This window comes from Pelobates fuscus, chromosome 5 (assembly GCF_036172605.1).
Source record: "Pelobates fuscus isolate aPelFus1 chromosome 5, aPelFus1.pri, whole genome shotgun sequence".
NCBI classification, from domain to species: Eukaryota; Metazoa; Chordata; class Amphibia; order Anura; family Pelobatidae; genus Pelobates; species Pelobates fuscus.
Genome location: NC_086321.1, coordinates 52,407,078 through 52,427,944, shown reverse-complemented (window position 1 = coordinate 52,427,944; position 20,867 = coordinate 52,407,078).

Genomic DNA, 20,867 nt, shown 5'->3' with positions numbered 1-20,867 from the left:
TAAATTTGGCTACTCAGCAACACAAGCCCCGGTGGACTTTCGAGCCGTTGGGGAGTTTTCTGTTTTCGGGACTTTTATTCCCTCAGTTCATACAATCGTTTAAACTAAGTGGTCCTGATACGGGAAAATGAACCGCGTTCGGTTATTTGTGCTGGGATCTGAGCGCAAGTCCCCTTAACTGTGCGCCCAGATCCCAGCTATGTAATAAATGGTTTAGTAGCTGTCTAGCATGAATATTATGTTGGTTGTGGATTTTAATATAAAAACTGTTTTTCCGTGTTCCAAGGGATAATCCCATTAGCAATGCATTCTGGGTTAATTATCTCCTTGGTACAGCAGTGTATGATGGGTATTCTGGCTGTAAAACTCAGTCCCCATGGACAAACCCTGCATTGTGACTTGGGAAACCCCTTACAATTGTAACCACATAAATACTGTGCCTGTGATTAAAAACCTCAGTTGACCTCCAGGCTATGTGTGGTCTAGTTCTTGGGAGAAAGGGATTGTAACTACGCTACCTGGATTTTGCCTGCTTTGTACCTGCTTTATTCTGTCTGCCAGTGGAGATACCATGGATAATACTACTACTCTGCTACATTCACCCAATGAGCTAACCCTGCAGGGCTTTGGCCAGGAGAGCTAACAGAAGCTCCAATATAATTAAGCAGTCGTGGAGGCAGGTAGGGGCACCCCATGAACCACAGGTACAAAGTCAAACTGTTCTAAGATGTTTTGACTCCTTCGAATGGGGGCGAACCAAGGTATTTCTGGTCCTAAAACCAGTGTGCAATATTCAATTGTGACATAAATCTGGCAATGTGACTGGTATGAAGCAGCAGTTTAATTTTTGGATTCCAGAACATTTAAACATTGGATGCTTTGGTACATTTTATTTTGGTTTAGCATTTGTAAGTTAAGAAACAAACAGAACTAGTTATTTTATTTGATGATAATGCTAGATATATCCAATTCATACTTATGGGGTATTTACTGAAGGGAGAATTGTCAGGCACTTATGGCGAATTCAAAGTAAATTTCACATTTAAGGTTGAAGTACCCAAACAGGAACCATAGCTGACTTTGATATGCTTTCCAATTCCGCTTTTCGGTGAAATCCACTGAAATTTTACCATGAAATCCTGCCACTTCTCACTTTAGTAAATAACCCTGTTAATATTATTATTATTTTATTATTTATATAGCACCAGCAAAATTCCGTAGCGCTGTACAATGGGTGGACTAACAGACACGTCATTGTAACCAGTAGTGATGTACCGAACTATTCGCTGGCGAATAGTTCCTGGCGAACATAGCGTGTTCGCGTTTGCCACGGCGGGCGAACACATGCGCGGTTCGATCCACCCCCTATTCGTCATCATTGAGTAAACTTTGACCCTGTGCCTCACAGTCAGCAGACACATTCCAGCCAATCAGCAGCAGACCCTCCCTTCCAAACCCTCCCACCTCCTGTACAGCATCCATTTTAGATTCATTCTGAAGCTGCATTCTTAGATAGAGGAGGGAAAGTGTAGCTGCTGCTCATTTGATAGGGAAATGTATTCAGTGTCCACTACAGTCCTGAAGGAGTCATCTGATCTCTGCTGTAAGGACAGCACCCCAAAAAGCCCTTTTTAGGGCTAGAACATCAGTCTGCTTTTTTTTTTTTTTTTGTGTATTCTAATTGCAGTTGCCTGCCTGCTTCTGTGTCAGGCTCACAGTGGATACTGTGCCCACTTGCCCAGTGCCACCACTCATATCTGGTGTCACAATAGCTTGCATTTAAAAACAATTTTTTTTTTCACTGTAATAGATTGAATAGCAGTTAGTTGTCTGCAAGCGTCTGTGTGTCAGGCCAACAGCGTGTACTCTGCCAGTGCACAGTGCCACTCCTATCTGGTGGCACAATAGCGTGCATTTAAAAACCGAAAAACTTTTTTTTCACTGTGATAGATTGAATAGCAGTTAGTTGTCTTCAAGCGGGTGTGTCAGGCCTACAGCGTGTACTCTGCCAACCTCTGCCAGTGCACATTGCCACTCATATCTGGTCTCACAGTAGTTTGCATGCATAGTACCACTAATCCAAAAAAAATGACAGGCAGAGGCAGGCCACCTCGCAGGGGCCGTCGTGGTCGTGGTGCTGTGATTCCCTTTTGCCCTAGAATAATGCCCAATTTTCAGAGGCCACGTACCCTGAACTTGAAAAGTTCTGAGGACATAGTTGACTGGCTAACACAGGACACCCAATCTTCTACAGCTTCCGCTCGGAACCTTGACGCACCATCCTCCTCCAGCTTAGCTTCGGGCACCTCTCAAGATACCACTCACCCGCCTTCCACCACCACCAACACTAGCACCACAGTCGCTTCACTTTATCTGTCAGAGGAGTTATTTACACATCCGTTTGAAGAAATGAGTGATGCACAACCATTATTGCCAGAGGATGTAGATAACAGGGATATATCTCAGGCAGGCAGCATTACACACATGGACGTACGGTGTGATGATGATGATGATGTTGTACCTGCTGCCGCTTCCTTTGCTGAGTTGTCAGATACAAGTGAAGCGGTTGATGATGACGATGCGTCCATGGATGTCACGTGGGTGCCCGCTCGGCAAGAAGAAGAACAGGGTGAAAGTTCAGATGGGGAGACAGAGAGGAGGAGGAGGAGACGAGTTGGAAGCAGGGGGAGGTCATTGCAAGGAGCTAGTGGCACAGTCAGACAGCATGCATCAGCACCCGGGGTCAGCCCGACAGCACGCAAATCAATGCATGCTGTGTCCACCACCAGAATGCCTTCATTGCAGAGCTTAGCAGTGTGGCATTTTTTTGTGTGTCTGCCTCTGACAACAGCGATGCCATTTGCAACCTGTGCCAAAATAAAATGAGTCGTGGGGAGTCCAACACCCATCTAGGAACAACTGCTTTGCGTAGGCACATGATCGCACATCACAAACGCCTATGGGATCAACACATGAGTACAAGCAGCACACAAACTCAAAGCCGCCATCCTCCTCCTGCTCCAGCATCTTCAGCCACGTCAACCACTGCTGTCCTCCTTGCCCCCTCTCAACCATCCGCCACTCCGTCTCTCGCCTTGAGCAGTTCCCGCTCATCTGCCTACAGTCAGGTGTCTGTCAAGGACATGTTTGAGCGTAAGAAGCCAATGTCAGAAAGTCACCCCCTTGCCCAGCGTCTGACAGCTGGCTTGTCTGAACTATTAGCCCACCAGCTTTTACCATACAAGCTGGTGGAGTCTGAGGCGTTCAAAAAATGTGTGGCTATTGGGATACCGCAGTGGAAGGTACCCGGACAAAATTTCTTTGCACAAAAGGCAATCCCCAACCTGTACTCAATTGTGCAAAAGGAAGTAATGGCATGTCTGGCACACAGTGTTGGGGCAAGGGTCCATCTGATCACTGATACCTGGTCTGCAAAGCATGGTCAGGGCAGGTATATCACCTACACTGCGCATTGGGTAAACCTGCTGACGGCTGCCAAGCATGGAATGCGTGGCTCTGCAGTGGAGTTAGTGACACCGCCACGACTTGCAGGCAGGCCTGCTGCCACCTCCTCTACTCCTCCTACTCCATCCTCTTCCATAACCTCCTCGGCTGAGTCCTCTTCTGCTGCTGCGTCTTGCTCCACATCAACGGCACCCCCCTAGCTCCCCAGGTACTATTCCACATCCTGGATACAGCAGTGTCATGCCGTCTTGGGTTTGACTTGCTTGAAAGCAGAGAGTCACACCGGACAAGCACTCCTGTCCGCCCTGAACGCACAGGTGGAAATGTGGCTGACTCCGCAGCAACTGGATATCGGCAAAGTGGTTTGTGACAACGGAACAAATTTGTTGTCGGAATTGAAGTTGGGCAAGTTGACACATGTGCCGTGCATGGCACATGTGTGTAATCTGATCGTACAACGCTTTGTGCATAAGTACACAGGCTTACAGGACATCCTAAAGCAGGCCAGGAAGGTGTGTGGCCATTTCAGGCGTTCCTACATGGCCATGGCGCACTTTGCAGATATCCAGCGGCGAAACAACATGCCACTGATTTGCGACAGCCCGACATGTTGGAATTCAACACTCCCAATGTTCGACCGCCTGCTTCAAAAAGAAAAAGCTGTAAATGAATATTTGTATGACCGGGGTGCTACGACAGCCTCTGGGGAGCTGGGAATTTTTTTGCCACGTTACTGGACGCTCATGCGCAATGCCTGTAGGCTCATGCGTCCTTTTGAGGAGGTGACAAACCTAGTCAGTCGCACCGAAGGCACCATCAGCGACATCATACCCTTTGTTTTCTTCCTGGAGCGTGCCCTGCGAAGAGTGCTGGATCAGGCCGTAGATGAGCGTGAAGAGGAAGAGGAAGAGTTGTGGTCACCATCACCACCAGAAACAGCCTTATCAGCATCGCTTGCTGGACCTGCGGCAACGCTGGAAGAGGATTGTGAGGAAGAGGAGTCAGAGGAGTAATGTGGCTTTGAGGAGGAGGAGGAAGATCAACCACAACAGGCATCCCAGGGTGCTTGTTGTCACCTCTCTGGTACCATTGGTGTTGTACGTGGCTGGGGGGAAGAACATACCTTCATTGACACGGGAAATGAGTAGCTCGGCATCCAACCTTGTGCAAATAGGGTCTTTCATGCTGTTGTGCCTGTTGAGGGACCCTCGTATAAAACGGCTGAAGGAGAACGACCTGTACTGGGTGTCCACACTACTAGACCCCCGGTATAAGCAGAAAGTGGCGGAAATGTTACCGAATTACAACAAGTCGGAAAGGATGCAGCATTTGCAAAATAAATTAAAAAGTATGCTTTACACAGCGTATAAGGGTGATGTCATAGCACAACGGGAATCTAACAGTGGAAGAGGTGAAAGTCATCATCCTCCTACCACGCCGGCAAGGACAGGATGCTTTAACCCCTTAAGGACCAAACTTCTGGAATAAAATGGAATCATGACATGTCACACATGTCATGTGTCCTTAAGGGGTTAAAGACGTGTTGTTGATGGAGGACATGCGGAGCTTTTTAAGTCCTACGCATCACCACAGCCCTTTGGGATCCACCCTCCGAGAACGACTCGACCGACAGGTAGCAGACTACCTCGCCTTAACTGCAGATATCGACACTCTGAGGAGCGATGAACCCCTTGACTATTGGGTGTGCAGGCTTGACCTGTGGCCTGAGCTATCCCAATTTGCGATAGAACTTCTGGCCTGCCCAGCTTCAAGTGTCCTGTCAGAAAGGACCTTCAGTGCAGCAGGAGGTATTGTCACTGAGAAGAGAAGTCGCCTAGGTCAAAAAAGTCTAGATTACCTCACCTTTATTAAGATGAATGAGGGATGGATCCCGACGGGACTGTCAGTGGGCGATACATTCGACTAAAAAAGGCCTGATGAGATGAGCTGCCTTGGGGTAAAAATGGTCCACACGCTGCTGTATTTTAGCTCTGAATGCCGGTTGACTTGCGTGACTTATTGTCAGGGTACCTGAAGTCTCTACCTCGGAGGAGGTTAGACTTTCTAACGGCCGTCCTCTCAGGGGGGCTGATTCACCCAATCCTCACAGCTCTCATAGCCGTTTACACGCCGGCCGAGATAGCCCCGCTTCCTTTTATGACGCGGCGCTCAGGAGCCGACGTCATGACGGCAATCACGTCCCGACCTGTCAATCTAGTTCCGAACAACGAATCAGGGCTCGGCAGGGGCGGAGTCATCAATTAAAGAGCCAAGGTATAAAATAGGGATGTGTGTAATGGTTCATTGCCCTGTCGTGGTTCTAGCTTGTCTGGTCACTCAGTGCTCTTATTACTGTTTGTCTTTTTGGTTCTGACTCGGCTTGTATTTTCGTTCCTGCTTATCTCTCGTATCCTTTGACCTCGGCTCGTCTCTCGCTTACCTGTTCTCTCGTTCCCTCCACCTCGGCTTGTCTCTGACCATTCTTTGCTTTCTCCTTATGTTAGTCCGGCCATTCTAAGGTCCGGTATACGTACCTAGCTCCTGTTTGTATTCTGTGTGTTGGATCCCTGTCCCGATCCTGACATTACGACAGGGCCAATGGATCCTGCAGGTACAAACGCTCAGATTGGTTCTCCTGACTCGAGATTTGAAGCCATGGACCATAGAATGGACCAGATGGCTCTGACGCTGCAAGCATTGCTATCCCATCCTAGTATTCAATCAGAGGAGATGCGTACACCATCCATCTCTCTTGCTAATACAGGCCTAGAGGTAGCCACAGTGGGAGCCTCTTCCCGTGTTACTTCCCCTTTACGCTATGGCGGTTCTCCGGATACCTGTCGAGGTTTCCTTAACCAGATAGGGATTCATTTTGAATTACAACCCCGCGCCTACCCTACAGACAGGGTGAAGGTTGGATTCATAATCTCGTTACTCATTGACAAAGCTCTTAGATGGGCTAACCCGCTGTGGGAAAATGACAATCCATTAGTCTATAATTATAATGCATTTGTCGCTACTTTTAGGAGGACTTTTGACCCTCCAGGAAGAAAGGCCAATGCAGCTAGACTACTTTTACGTCTTAGACAGCATAACCAAACCCTTGTGGATTATGGGTTAGAGTTCAGATCCTTGGCGGCAGAGGTCAAGTGGAATGAACAGGCCTATATGGACGTATTTCTGAACGGATTATCAGATGAGATCCTAGATGAGGTTGCCACAAGAGATCTTTTGAAAATTTGGAAGAATTAATTTCATTTATTTCTCGAATAGATGAACACATGAGACAGAGGCAGAACACTCGAGATAGAACTCATAGACCTTCATTAAGACTAGCTCCCGCATTTCAGAATTCTGAATCTACAACTCTAGCTCTCCCAGAACCTATGCAAATAGGTAACACTCGTCTCTCAGAAAGTGAAAGACAATACAGGAGAAGGGAGGGTCTGTGTATGTATTGTGGAGTAAGAGGTCACCTACGCCTAAATTGCCCTAACCGCCCGGGAAACGCTCGCACCTAAGTTTCTCAAGAGGACAGGCCTTGGGTGTTTCTATCTTGTCCTCTATATATGATTACAAGGATCATAGGCTTCTGTTACCTGTTTCTTTAGCTTGGGAAAAGGGAGTACTTAATGCTATGTCATTGATAGATTCCGGAGCAGCTGAAAGCTTTATTGACCAAGCCTTTGTCACGAACCACTCTATCCCATCTCAGCTAAGGGATACACCCGTGGCCGTTGAGGCCATAGATGGTAGACCATTATCAGACCCTGTTATTTTTCGTGAGACTTTACCAGTTAGGTTAACTATTGGTATTCTACACGAGGAGGGAATATCTCTCATGCTTATCTCATCTCCTTCAGTTCCAATAGTCTTGGGGTATCCCTGGCTTAAGAAGCATAACCCTATTATTGATTGGGAACAAGGTGAGATAATCTCCTGGGGTCAGGGTTGCCAGAAAGGTTGTTTACAGAAAATCTCACCGATTTGCATAGTTGACGCACCAAGTAACTCTAACCAGTCCACAGATTTACGGATACCATCTCAGTACCTGGATTTAAAGGCAGTCTTTGATAAAAAGAGGGCTGATACTTTACCCCCACACAGGTCCTTTGACTGTAAGATTAGACTCCTGCCTGGTACTATGCCTCCGAGGAGTACTGTATATCCTCTATCCACTAAGGATAACTTAGTCTTAGAGGAATACATACGGGAGAACCTAGACAAGGGATTTATTAAGAGATCCTCTTCTCAAGCCGGGGCCGGTTTCTTTTTTGTAGATAAGAAAGACGGCACTCTACGGCCTTGCATTGATTATCGGGGCTTGAATAAGATAACGATCAGAAATGCTTATCCTATTCCCTTGATTACTGAGTTATTTGATCGACTGAAAGACTCCAAGATTTTTACCAAGTTAGATCTGAGGGGAGCTTATAACTTGGTGAGAATTCAGCAGGGTGACGAATGGAAAACGGCTTTCAATACCCGGTATGGCCACTATGAGTATACGGTAATGCCCTTCGGGCTTTGCAATGCTCCTGCTGTATTCCAGGACCTAATTAATGAGGTTCTTAGGGAATTTCAACATGAATGTGTTATAGTTTATTTGGATGATATACTAATACACTCTAGAGAGCCTGAGACTCACCACAAACAAGTCAGAAGGATATTGCGTAAGCTTCTACAACATGGTTTGTACTGCAAATTGGAGAAGTGTAGCTTTGACCAATCTCAGATAAACTTTCTTGGTTACGTTATTTCTGGAGACGGGTTTAGGATGGACCCGGTTAAACTCCAATCAATTTTAGATTGGCCATTGCCCAAGGGACTCAAGGCCATTCAGAGGTTTATCGGATTCTCCAATTATTATAGGCGCTTCATTAAGGGGTACTCTTCTATTATTACTCCTATTACCAATATGACTAGACAGGGTGCTGATACCAAGACCTGGTCTCCTGAGGCGCTTGTTGCTTTCAGAACCCTCAAGGAACAGTTTGCCTCAGCACCGATATTAGTTCATCCTGACACCTCTTTGCCTTTTTTACTTGAGGTAGACGCCTCAGAGACAGGTATAGGCGCTATCTTGTCCCAAAGGCTAGGTTCGAATAAACCGCTGCACCCATGTGTTTTTTTTTCCAAGAAATTGTCTGGGCCGGAAAGCAGATATGATATTGATGACAGGGAACTATTAGCGGTCATTATGGCTTTAAAGGAGTGGAGACATTTGTTGGAAGGGACTTTACACCCGGTTACTATTTTGACGGATCACAAGAATTTGTCCTATATAGGGGAAGCCAAGCGCCTGTCCGCCAGGCAGGCTCGTTGGTCTTTGTTCCTTACTCATTTCAACTACGTGCTCACTTATAGACCTGGTTCTAAGAACTCTAAGGCGGATGCATTATATCGCCAACATGAACCTTCGACTATGTCTGATATGGTTTTTTCTTCTGTAGTTCCCAAGTGTAATATTGTTGCCAACACGAACATCAAGATTCACTCCCCGTTGCTTGCTGAGATCAAGAAAGTACAGCATCTGGCTCCCAGACTTGTTCCTGGGGATCGGTACTTCGTTCCTCCTGAACTCCAACTGGAACTGATGCAGTGTTTTCATAACAGTAAATTTGCCGGTCACCCTGGCATACGCAAGTCTTGTTCTCTGATTTATAAAGATTTCTGGTGGCCTTCGTTACGTAAGGATGTTAAGGACTTCGTCGGGGCATGTCATGTCTGTATGAGGACTAAACAACCTCATACGCTTCCATGTGGGCTTTTGCACCCCCTAGAAATTCCTGAGAAACCATGGTCTTGTTTGGCTATGGACTTCATTGTCGATTTGCCTGTTTCTAAAAAACATACTGTTATCCTCACGGTGATTGACAGGTTTACTAAAATGGCTCATTTTGTACCCCTGCCTAAATTGCGCTCTTCTCCCGAATTGGCTGAGATTTTCGCGAGGGAGATTTTTTGTTTACATGGTATTCCTTCTGAAATTGTTTCTGATAGAGGGTCCCAATTTGTTTCCCGGTTTTGGAGGTCCTTCTGTTCTCAATTAGGCATCAAATTGAATTTTTCTTCTGCCTATCATCCCCAGTCCAACGGAGCTGCCGAACGCACCAACCAAAAGGTTGAACAATTTTTGCGTTGTTTTGTTTCTGAACACCAGGACGATTGGGTCGGTCTGATTCCTTGGGCGGAGTTTGCGCACAACAATCTCGTTTGCGATTCTACTCGTTCTAGCCCCTCGTCTCCTCAGGGCATTTCATGCTCGTTTTCCGTCTCGCCCCGGTTCCTTTCAGTGGGCGTTTCTGAGAGGGGGGGTACTGGCAGGCTACCTGACGTCTCTACCTCGGAGGAGGTTAGACTTTCTAACGGCCGTCCTCTCAGGGGGGCTGATTCACCCAATCCTCACAGCTCTCATAGCCGTTTACACGCCGGCCGCGATAGCCCCGCTTCCTTTTATGACGCGGCGCTCAGGAGCCGACGTCATGACGGCAATCACGTCCCGACCTGTCAATCTAGTTCCGAACAACGAATCAGGGCTCGGCAGGGGCGGAGTCATCAATTAAAGAGCCAAGGTATAAAATAGGGATGTGTGTAATGGTTCATTGCCCTGTCGTGGTTCTAGCTTGTCTGGTCACTCAGTGCTCTTATTACTGTTTGTCTTTTTGGTTCTGACTCGGCTTGTATTTTCGTTCCTGCTTATCTCTCGTATCCTTTGACCTCGGCTCGTCTCTCGCTTACCTGTTCTCTCGTTCCCTCGACCTCGGCTTGTCTCTGACCATTCTTTGCTTTCTCCTTACGTTAGTCTGGCCATTCTAAGGTCCGGTATACGTACCTAGCTCCTGTTTGTATTCTGCGTGTTGGATTCCTGTCCCGATCCTGACACTTATCCGCCACTAACTAGGGTTCAAGCCGCAATGTTTTAGGGCACTTTCTGCCTGGGAAACAAACATCAATTTTTATGGCCGCTGCTACAGCAGCGGCTGCAACAATACCTAATTTTTCAGGCATGTGTACATGCCTAATTTTTCGGTCCTCTGGTGCTGCACTGTGGCTTCAAAAACCAAACCAAAAAAAAGGCACATAACAGGGATTAAACTGATAGGAATAGTACTACTTAACACACTGTAACGAGTATATACCCCTACACGCAGGATCCAGCCTAACAGAAGACAGTACAGAGGAGAGATACGTCTACCGGACCTTAGAGTGGCCGGACTCGACGTAATAGGATAAGACAGAGTCAGGAACGATCCGAGGTCAAGGGCACAAAGAGACAGCGTAAACGAAAACTAGCCGGGGACTGGTACACAGGAATCAGCAAGCCGGCAAACAGTACAGAAGGATAAAGCGAAAACGAAGTCAGAATACAAAGCCAAGGTCAAATACGGAGAAACACAACTGAACACAACAAGCACTAAAGGGAACTGTAGCAGAAACCACGATAGGGCAAGGAACTAAGGGAAAAGGGTAAGTATAAGTAGCCTTCAAACTAATGTGATTGGCTCCTGTCACTTCCACTCCCCCAACAGGTAAGTGTATGGGGTGATTGGCATGACAGGAGCCAATGGGAGCCCTTTTGCAATTTAGGCTCCCACTGTCTCTTTAAGAGCGCGCCCGAGATTCGCGGCGCGCTCTTAGCTGCAGGCGGGACACGTGACCGCTTCCCGCGGTCACTGCCCGCCTTCCTGTCTGAACAGTCGGACGAGCCGCGCGCGGCTCGTGCAGCCGCAGGACCGCGCGCGGCTTGAAGAGAGGACCGCGTCCGGCCCCCGGATAAGGTAAGTACCGCTACACACACCACTCCTATCTGGTGGCACATTAGATTGCACGCGCAGTGCCCCAAATTTGAAGTAGGAGGACCGACCAAGCATCTTTTTCCATCTCCCGGTTCCTAAAATCGATGCCATATACACGTCCCCTGATAGGGCGCCAGCTCGTTATTCTCTTGGGCGCCAGCTCGTTATTCTCTTTTTCACTTCACTAGGGACACTTTACTGCACTATGGGCACTTAGACCCACTCTTTGTCTTGCACACTGTTATTCCTAGCCAGCATCTGTGATGGGAAATCAGGCAGTCATCTAAACGTTTAGATTGAGCTTTAACTTAGAAGACCCTTGAAGGCGTTTGAGGAGATTAGGGCTAGTTTAGAGGATTCTTCTTAGACCTCTCTGGGTCTTTATAGCCCTTCTACCTATCCAGCATTTCTGGAAACTAGCTAAGAGAAAGGGTGGCTGTGTGTCTGTGATGCATTTAACTTTATATCACCTTATTGACACTTTATCACTCCGGTCTATATACTCTCTGCCTATACCCATCTATTTAGAGGGAATTTCCTTGCCCCTGCCAATATTATATAATACGGAATAGTATTACCATTATTACACAAGTAGGTCTCTGAGGGCAGGTGTCAATCCATATCTGCCAAGTGACCCTATGTAGGGGGAACAGTCCCTATTCTGCTCTGTGTCAGTGTGTATCAGGGGCTCTGAGGACAGGTGTCAATTCATATCTGCCAAGTGACCCTATGTAGGGGGAACAGTCTCTATTCTGCTCTGTGTCAGTGTGTATCAGGGGCTCCGAGGACAGGTGTCAATCCATATCTGCCAAGTGACCCTATGTAGGGGGAACAGTCTCTATTCTCCTCTGTGTCAGTGTGTATCATGGTCTCTGAGGACAGGTGTCAATCCATATCTGCCAAGTGACCCTATGTAGGGGGAACAGTCTCTATTCTGCTCTGTGTCAGTGTGTATCAGGGGCTTTGAGGAGAGGTGCCAATCCATATCTGCCAAGTGACCCTATGTAGGGGGAACAGTCTCTATTCTGCTCTGTGTTAGTGTGTATCATGGTCCCTGAGGACAGGTGTCAATCCAAATCTGCCAAGTGACCCTATGTAGGGGGAACAGTCTCTATTCTGCTCTGTGTCAGTGTGTATCATGGTCTCTGAGGACAGGTGTCAATCAATATCTGCCAAGTGACCCTATGTAGGGGGAACCAGTCTCTATTCTGCTCTGTGTTAGTGTGTATCATGGTCTCTGAGGACAGGTGTCAATCCAAATCTGCCAAGTGACCCTATGTAGGGGGAACAGTCCCTATTCTGCTCTGTGTCAGTGTGTATCAGGGTCTCTGAGGACAGGTGTCAATCCATATGTCAAGGTGTGAATATGTCATATGTCAGGTGTCAATCCATATCCATTGTAATTTAGGAATGTTAGGTGATTTATGCCCTTTATGGATTAAAACCAGACTCTGCATCAACTGTGTAATTTTCCATGGGAGTTTTGCCATGGATCCCCCTCCGGAATGCCACAGTCCATGTGTTAGTCCCCTTGAAACAACTTTTCCATCACTTTTGTGGCCAGAAAGAGTCCCTGAGTCCCTTTGAAGTCAATGGCGGTTCGCACGGTTCTCCGGTTCGCGAACGTTTGCGGAAGTTCCCGTTCACCGTTCGCGAACCAAAAATTTTGTGTTCGTGACATCACTATTGGTCAAATGATTTAAGCATATAAGCTCCCCTTAAAGGGACATGCATCACTTTGAGAAAACTGTCTCATTTATAAGCTTTAGCTCTGAATGATACAATTTTCTCACTCTGCAGGCTGAAAAAAGTGAGTTAATATATTTGTTTTCATGTTTACAAAATGTGCATTTCACTTTCTAGTCTACAGTACTCTCCATAATGTATTACTTATTATTCTTGCTCTGCAGTTTGTACATGCAGGGCTTCACATCATCTCAAAACATAAATAAACCGATATCCCCTTTACATCCACCTCAGATTTTTAAAATTGGGAAACTGTGGATGGTTACCTCATCCCACGTTAACACTGAGAATATATATATATAACCCAAAACATAGTCAACCAGTAACAGTGTACAAAGGGCAGAGAAAACTTAATTAAACATCTAAACATAAAAGAATTCAGGAACTCAATAAAGGGTAACAAAAAAAAAATAATAAGACCATTTAATAAGACAGATTCTTTATGCAAGGAGCACATGAGAATTACATATTGCAGATACTACTAGCATCCAATCTTCCTACTTAGGTGGATCCTTGGTTTGTTGGTCTTGTCTTGGAATACGGTTTTAATCTGTAAGACAGAAAGCAGTTAGAAATAGGCCTAATAACCTCAAGATAACCTTGACATCTATAATGAAAAACAAACTACCACCAGCAGGCAAAACCTTTTACACTAGGGGAGGGTGGGATGGGCGCTATTGGTAGGTGGTTATGCTCATCCCTAGGAATCATAGATTCCTGCAAACTCCGATTTGTCCTCCAGGAGGCATAATCACCTAACAAAGCTAGTGGATAGAATAGCACACACCTGGTGGTGGTCCTAAGAAAAGTAAAATACTTTTCGGATGGGGGCAACACCCGCCATACATCTAGGAAACCAGATTGGAGGATGTTTTTCACAATAGCTGTGGATGTGTTTGTGCATCTCTGGGATGTGTTACGTACCACTTTAGTGTTGGGAGATGTGTCTAGGGAACTGTTGAGGAAGAAGTTTGTGTCTCTGATAATCACACTACCAAATGAATGTGCTGTTGTCAAGGACAATATCTTGTCTAGGTATGCTGTCTGGTTGTCGTGTGGCCCATAGACATTAATGAAAGTTTAGGGTTCATTATTGACATAACATTGTAAAATTAAAAAACTTCCCTCTTTGTCACATGTTTTTTGTTCGATGAGAAGGAGACGCCCCTGCTAATTAGTATCAATAGCCCCCTTTTTTTCTTAAGGTAACAAGTGTGATAGTCCAGCTGGAAGTATTTAGAGGAGAAGGTTGGTTGGTGGTGTTTTTGGAAGTGGGATTCTTGAAAAAATGCTATTGAAACATTTGGGTTTTTAGCTTCCGCCAGGGCTAGTCTTCTCTTGTGTGGGGAATTAAGCCCCTTTGAATTAGGGGAAAAGATAGTGATAGCAATGTAGGATTGCCATCTGTTTTCTTATGTCATTCATGTTATTTATATAATTTGGTAATGTCGACCAACCATTCAGGTACATCCCACCTCTTTTACCATTCTAAGCAGTATATATCCTTCAGGATGGTAATTCTTTGTAGTTGCAATACCCACTGTGATGTGGGTATGTACTCTAGTTAGAGGATATGAACCTTTCAGACAATAGCAAAATAAATATATGCACATAGCCATAGGAGGTATTCATTCCCCAGATAAGTTCGTCTGGTATCTTCATTTGGAAAGTTGGTGTATCTTGCTTTTATTTTAGTAGGCAGACAATTGGTATATCTGCCATGTGTTGAGAAGGGGGGGGGGGGGAAAGGAGAAAATGGGGGTAACAAAAAAACAAAATGTAACTATATACAAGGAGGTAGTCAGACAAAATATACCTGATTACAATAAGAATGTGGCTCCATGGAGCCTGTATGGGGGAGGATTAAATCCTTACATGTGCGGTGGTTGCACTATAGAGGTTGTGTATTTTAATCCCATATCGAAAGGGTTTAGATATGTATGATATTAATATCTGTGTCTTTCGGACTAGTGGTATTTATGCTTTTTTTTTTCTTTTGCTGTATAAATACAAATAAATGTTTTTTCTAACCACCAGTGCATGTGCCACCCATCCCTCAAACCTTTAATGTGGGTATTTTGAGCACTCTAGGTATTCAAAAACAACCATATCAATAGAAAAACATAACTAAAAAACAATGCTCATGTGGTAGTGTGTCAAGAAATACAGATGGCATTAGGTGTCAGCTACTTGTTAATGAAGTACCAGTTCATCACTAATTCGCTGAAGAGGTGGTCCAGTCTTTGGTGAGTTTGGTAGGTGATCTGCGGTTGCTAGTAAAGGGGTCTTGTTTATCCGGTAAAGTGATGGACAGATTCCATTCTTTGAGCAATTGGGCTCCTTCTGCCGTCATGTGTATTTGATATTCAGTCCCATTTCTTTTGATAATGAGGCAAGTAGGATGGCCCCATTTGTAGAGAATACCTGCATCTCTCAGTGACTTAGTCACCGACGAGAGCTCCTTGCGTTTCATCAGTGTCGTGAAGGACAGGTTGACAAACAGCTTGACTCCTGTGAATTGAGATGGGATGGCATCTGGGTTTCTGGCTGCTCTCATGATGCTTTCCTATGTGGTGAAGTAATGCACCTTTGTGAGTACATCCCGAGGTGTTGAGGCCGCTAGAAGTGTAGGCCTTGGTAGGCGATGAATATGGTTAAGGCGCAGGTCTTGGTCTGAGAGAGAGATTATTTTTTTAATAACCATATTGTATAACGCACACAACATAGATTCAGTTAAATGAACAGTGCCAGTGCCTAAATTAAAAAAACATGCATGCTTTTAATTTTGTATATTTTAATTGGGGGGCCTTTGCAAGCCCTCCCCTTCTAATGTACCCAGACTTTCTGTGGCTGTCCAATCACAGACTTCCCAATGCAGCTCAATGAGAGGTCTTTGCAAGCTAAACAAAATAGAAAGTAATAAGACTTGGTATCTGCATGAAAGCCAGGGGAGAGGCACACAGTTACTTTATTAAAAAGCCATTTTTTACAAGCGTTTCAGCAAACTAAAGTGACTTAGTGGTCTAGAGTGTCCTATTAAACATATAATTAAGTGAGAAGGTCAAGGAAATTGTCTGATAACATTTAAAAAAAAATGATGAGTACCGTTGTACTAGTGAGTGGTTAAAATGTATGGTTAAAATGGTTACATTATAGCTTAAACAAATTTAAAAACAGATAAAAATCTGTTTTTCCTTTTTTGAGAATGTCAAGAGTCACTATACCCCAGACAGAGAACTGGTCAGAACGTTGGTCAGTTGGTCAGAACTGTCAGGAATGTACAGAGAACCAACATGCAGAGTGTAATACAATAGATTACGTATACCTGGCCTTAGAGTGGCCGGGCTAACGTTACAAAGACAGAAAGCAGTCAGGGACAAGTCGAGGTCAAGGAAGCCAGCAATCAGGAATAGCAAAAATACAAAAGCCAGGTCAAAGGAGAATAATAGGTAGAATAGTCAAATAGTCGAATAGTCAATCAAAGCCAAAGTCAGAATCAAGAATACTTATTGGGAACAAACATTTTTATATTGTGGCTCTTTCATTTTTTAGCCACGCTCCCAAAACATTTGAATTTAATCTTTTGATGCGGCGTGATGTCACTAACGTCATGGCATCGGCACGCACCTGCCGCATCATAAAAAGGGGCAGGGCTATTGCAGCCAGCTTGAGAACCACTGAAGAGAGGAGAGAGACATCCAGAAAGGTCCCTCTCCACATGCAGGATGTCTCCCGGCTGTGTCACAGCCTGGGCAACCACACAAGGTAGCCTGACAAGATCCTAGAATGGATGGATAGAAAGTATTACCAACCTTAGAAACTAACTGGACCTAATGCAATATAAGAGAAGAAACTATAAATGTGTGAGCATGTCAGGAAAACAGAAGTACAGAAATACAAGTAAACTAGCCAAGGTATAACAGAGATATACAGATTTAGAGCAAGTCAAGGTCAAAATGCCAGAGAATCACATTGAAATAAGGAATGTGCTAATGGGAAACCAAGAGAAAACCACAACAGGGCAACAAACCGGTCCTGATGAGGATTTAAAAAGACATACAAGCTTTACTCTTGGGTAACATCACATGTGCGACTATGGAGCAACACATATGATAACATTTTAATTCACGCATCGGCAGCAAAAGGCGCAATGATGCAAATGCGACGTCAAAATAGTGGAGGAAGCAACAATATTATTGAGGTGGCATTCTGATATAAAGGGCTGTTTAAACCTTTATGGAAAAATATATATATTTTTTTCCTTTTTTATATTGAAGAAAGATGTTTAGTAATTTAACATTTTAACTACATAAAAAAATAGTCTTTTAAAGAAGATTCTGAAACAAAATTTTGTATATGTATTCCTAATGTAATTAGAAATCTTTTAGATAAAATTGCACAAAAGCCATTCCAACAAAATAACTGTTTTAAAAATAAAAATCTAGATATGAACTAATCAACAAATGGTTAACAGAACAAAAAGAAAAATAAACATACTGATACTCTTTAAAACAAACACGAGTATGTTGTGTGCAGCTCTAATGGAAACCCCACAACACAACTCAAGTTACAATAATTATGTTCCCCGGCATACAGTATTCCTGACAGTAATCACATTACAAAGCTCCATGGCAACAGTTACCAACACAAGCACATAATGCCTGCTTAAGGAAGATACCAACGGACTTTAAAGTATAACAAATAGTCATGAATTTGGTATTACTGCCTAACTAAACTTTACAGTTATTTGTTAAAAAAAAATGTTATGTGTAACAGTGGAAATGATACTAAACTACTACAACTACTACAATATAGGGAGAATAAATGCTTGATAATCTAAGCTGTAATATGAATTCTGCTCTTGATATGAACGAATATCATTACAGTTCACCAACCATATGAGTCATGACCGGTATATAGTTGAGGTAAGGGTTACTGCAGTACCCAGAGAAAATTCAAATACAAACATTTCCTATTGTGCTGCTGACACCTCCCTCAGCAGCTCCAAGCAGGGTAAATTAATCCACAAAAATAGAAAAATGAGGGCAGCACAAACAATTGCAAATGTGCATACCAAGTGCTACAAAAAAGATTTATTTCCAAGGATATAAGGTACAAACGTTTCGGGTTATCAACTTTATCAATGCATATTCTTGTCAACGTTCTGTTATTTATCTATGAAATATGCAACAAAACAATAAATATTGGCACTTAGTTAGTTAAATCTGAAAGAGGTGAAGTTAGAACCAAGTATCCAAAATTGTACGCTACAGTAGCCAGATTGGGAATATATGTTCTTAACAAAGCAGTATTTGGCAAAATTTTGTAGGTTTGTTTTATTGTATCATAATTTTCTGCTCAGTGAAAAGGCCATAGGGGGTGAGGCACACAGTGAAGAATTAATACAATTTAAAAAAAATCATAAAAATAAATATATATATCAGGATGGAGCTGAAACGTTGAGCTTATCCTCTGGAATAGAGAATACTTTCTTGCATCATGGGGCTTCTGCGGGTGTCCCTCGCGTGCCTTATCATAGAGGCAGGCTAGTGACATCCAATCAAAGATTCTTTTCAGAGCCATTCACCTATCTTGCCAGTGATCACTATAATCACTGGCTCTTGCACAGCAGCTGCTTTCTGGGGGTTCTAGGGGTTGATTTTTTTAGTGTTTTTTTTTGTAACAGATCACTAAATAACGTGATTGTTTTTCATGTCACAGAGGTAGTACAGTGCTGAGTAGGCGTATGCCATCCTTGCGTTAGAGTCTGACGCATCTATATCTGACTCCAACCCTGATTTTGATCCTGCCAGGTGCTCAGATATATCACTAGATACAGTGTCTGCTGTATTTTATGGAGGTGATTCTGTGCAATGATGTATTGGGGAACATTGTTTCCCAAACTAATTTATATGCCCATTAGTTCTGTGCTGCAAAGCCTGACTCTTTTTCGGCAAAGCAGCAATGAGCCCCTATTGATGTGCCAGAATTAAAAACATTCTAGGCATTGACTATGCTGATGGGCATCATAAAGAAGCCGTCCACCCGCTCCTACGGGAGCAGTAGCCTTTTCTGCTCTACCACCATTTACTCCAAGTGTATGTTTAGGAAGAGGCATGAAATGATTCTACATTTTATGCACTTCAGCGAAAACAGCCTATGCCGCCCTAGGGAGCATCCCCAGTTTGACAGGCTGTATAAAATCCGCCGCTTGATTACCCACTTCGCTGCCAGGTTTACAGAGGCTTATACACCTGGAAGAAATATATACATGGACAAATCCCTAATGAAGTATAAGGGAAGGCTGGGATTCACAAGCAGTATATTCCTTCCAAACACTCCAGGTATGGTGTAAAGGCTCAGTGAGACTGGGTATACTCAGGCCTTCCGGATATACGAGGGAAAGGATAGCCACCTTGCCCCTTCAGGTTGCCCAGAACGTATGGGAACAAGTGGCAAGATTATCTGGGACCTGATATTCCCCCTGAAGAACAAAGGGTACCACTTGTATACAGACAATTGTTTTTACAAGTGTCCCTTTGTTCAAGTTACTGTTTTTTTTTATACAGTTGCTTGTGGTACTATCAAAAAGAACCGCGCAGGTTTCCCAGGACAACTTGCACGCACCTGACTACGAAGGGGGGAGACCGCAGCACTGCACCAAGAGGAGCTGTTGACAGTTAAGTACAGAGACAAGAATGATGTGTACTTTCTTACCACCATCCACACTGAGAGGACTGTGGAGGTCTCTGTAAGTGGCAGAGCTGAGAGCACAAAGAAGCCATTGTGCATCAAGGCCTATAACCGGCATATGGGTGGGGTTGATCTGGCAGATCAGCTGCTGCACCCCTACCTAATTATACAAACGACAAGGGACCGGTACAAAAAGGTTGCAATTTACTTCATGCAGATTAAAAAAAGCAAACCCCATAATGAAACTGACTTTACAGTTTCAGCTCCAGATCATTTCGGGGATTTTGTACGAAGATGCATCTTTATTTTATAAATCCCCCCTTCAGCGGCAAAGCAGAATCCTCAAAGAAGATGCAGAGTCTGTTTTAAGAGAGGGCAGAGAAAGGACACTGTCTTTTACTGCCCTGATTGCCCTAGACAGCATGGACTCTGCATTGGGGACTGTTTCAAGAGATACCGCACACTGGTTCATTTATGTTTCTTCATTTGCCGTTCAATTTTTTTTGTTTTTTGGTTATGTTTACTGTTCCAGAGTTTTTTTTTTTTTTACTTTTACTGTGCCAGACTATTTTTATGATCAAGTTCAACCTATGCATGGGGGGCATGGGTGTACTCAGGAGGCCTTGCAGAAAACAACCTGGAGTGTTTTCTTGCAATAACCAACAACAGGCTCTCCTAAATCACAGTCAAAAAGCAATGTGTGTGTAAAAATTAAAATTGAAAAGTTACCACCATACACTTTCTCCAATTTTTTTGGCTAAAACGGTTGCATTAAATGCATCAAAGCATTCCATATACAATACATTGAGGTGTCAAGTTGGAAAACTGTAATGCGCACCCTCCAAATAAGGTCTTTTAACCCCCAGAGAACCTGACACACCTATACATGGATGGTATCACTGTACTCGTGATATGTTGCTGAACACATATTTGGGTGTTCTTTGGCAGTAATCCTTACATTTCTCAGTATATGTATTCTTAAATTGCTATGTGTGTCAAAAAAATCACCAATTATTATTATTTTTTTTAATTTTGCATAGATTGGTGGTAAAATGGTTGCATGGAAAGAGTCAAAATGCCCCAAGTTTAATACCTTAAGTTGTCTTATTTTAAAAAAATATATACATGTGAAGGGCTGTTCAGGGATTCCTGACAGATATCAGT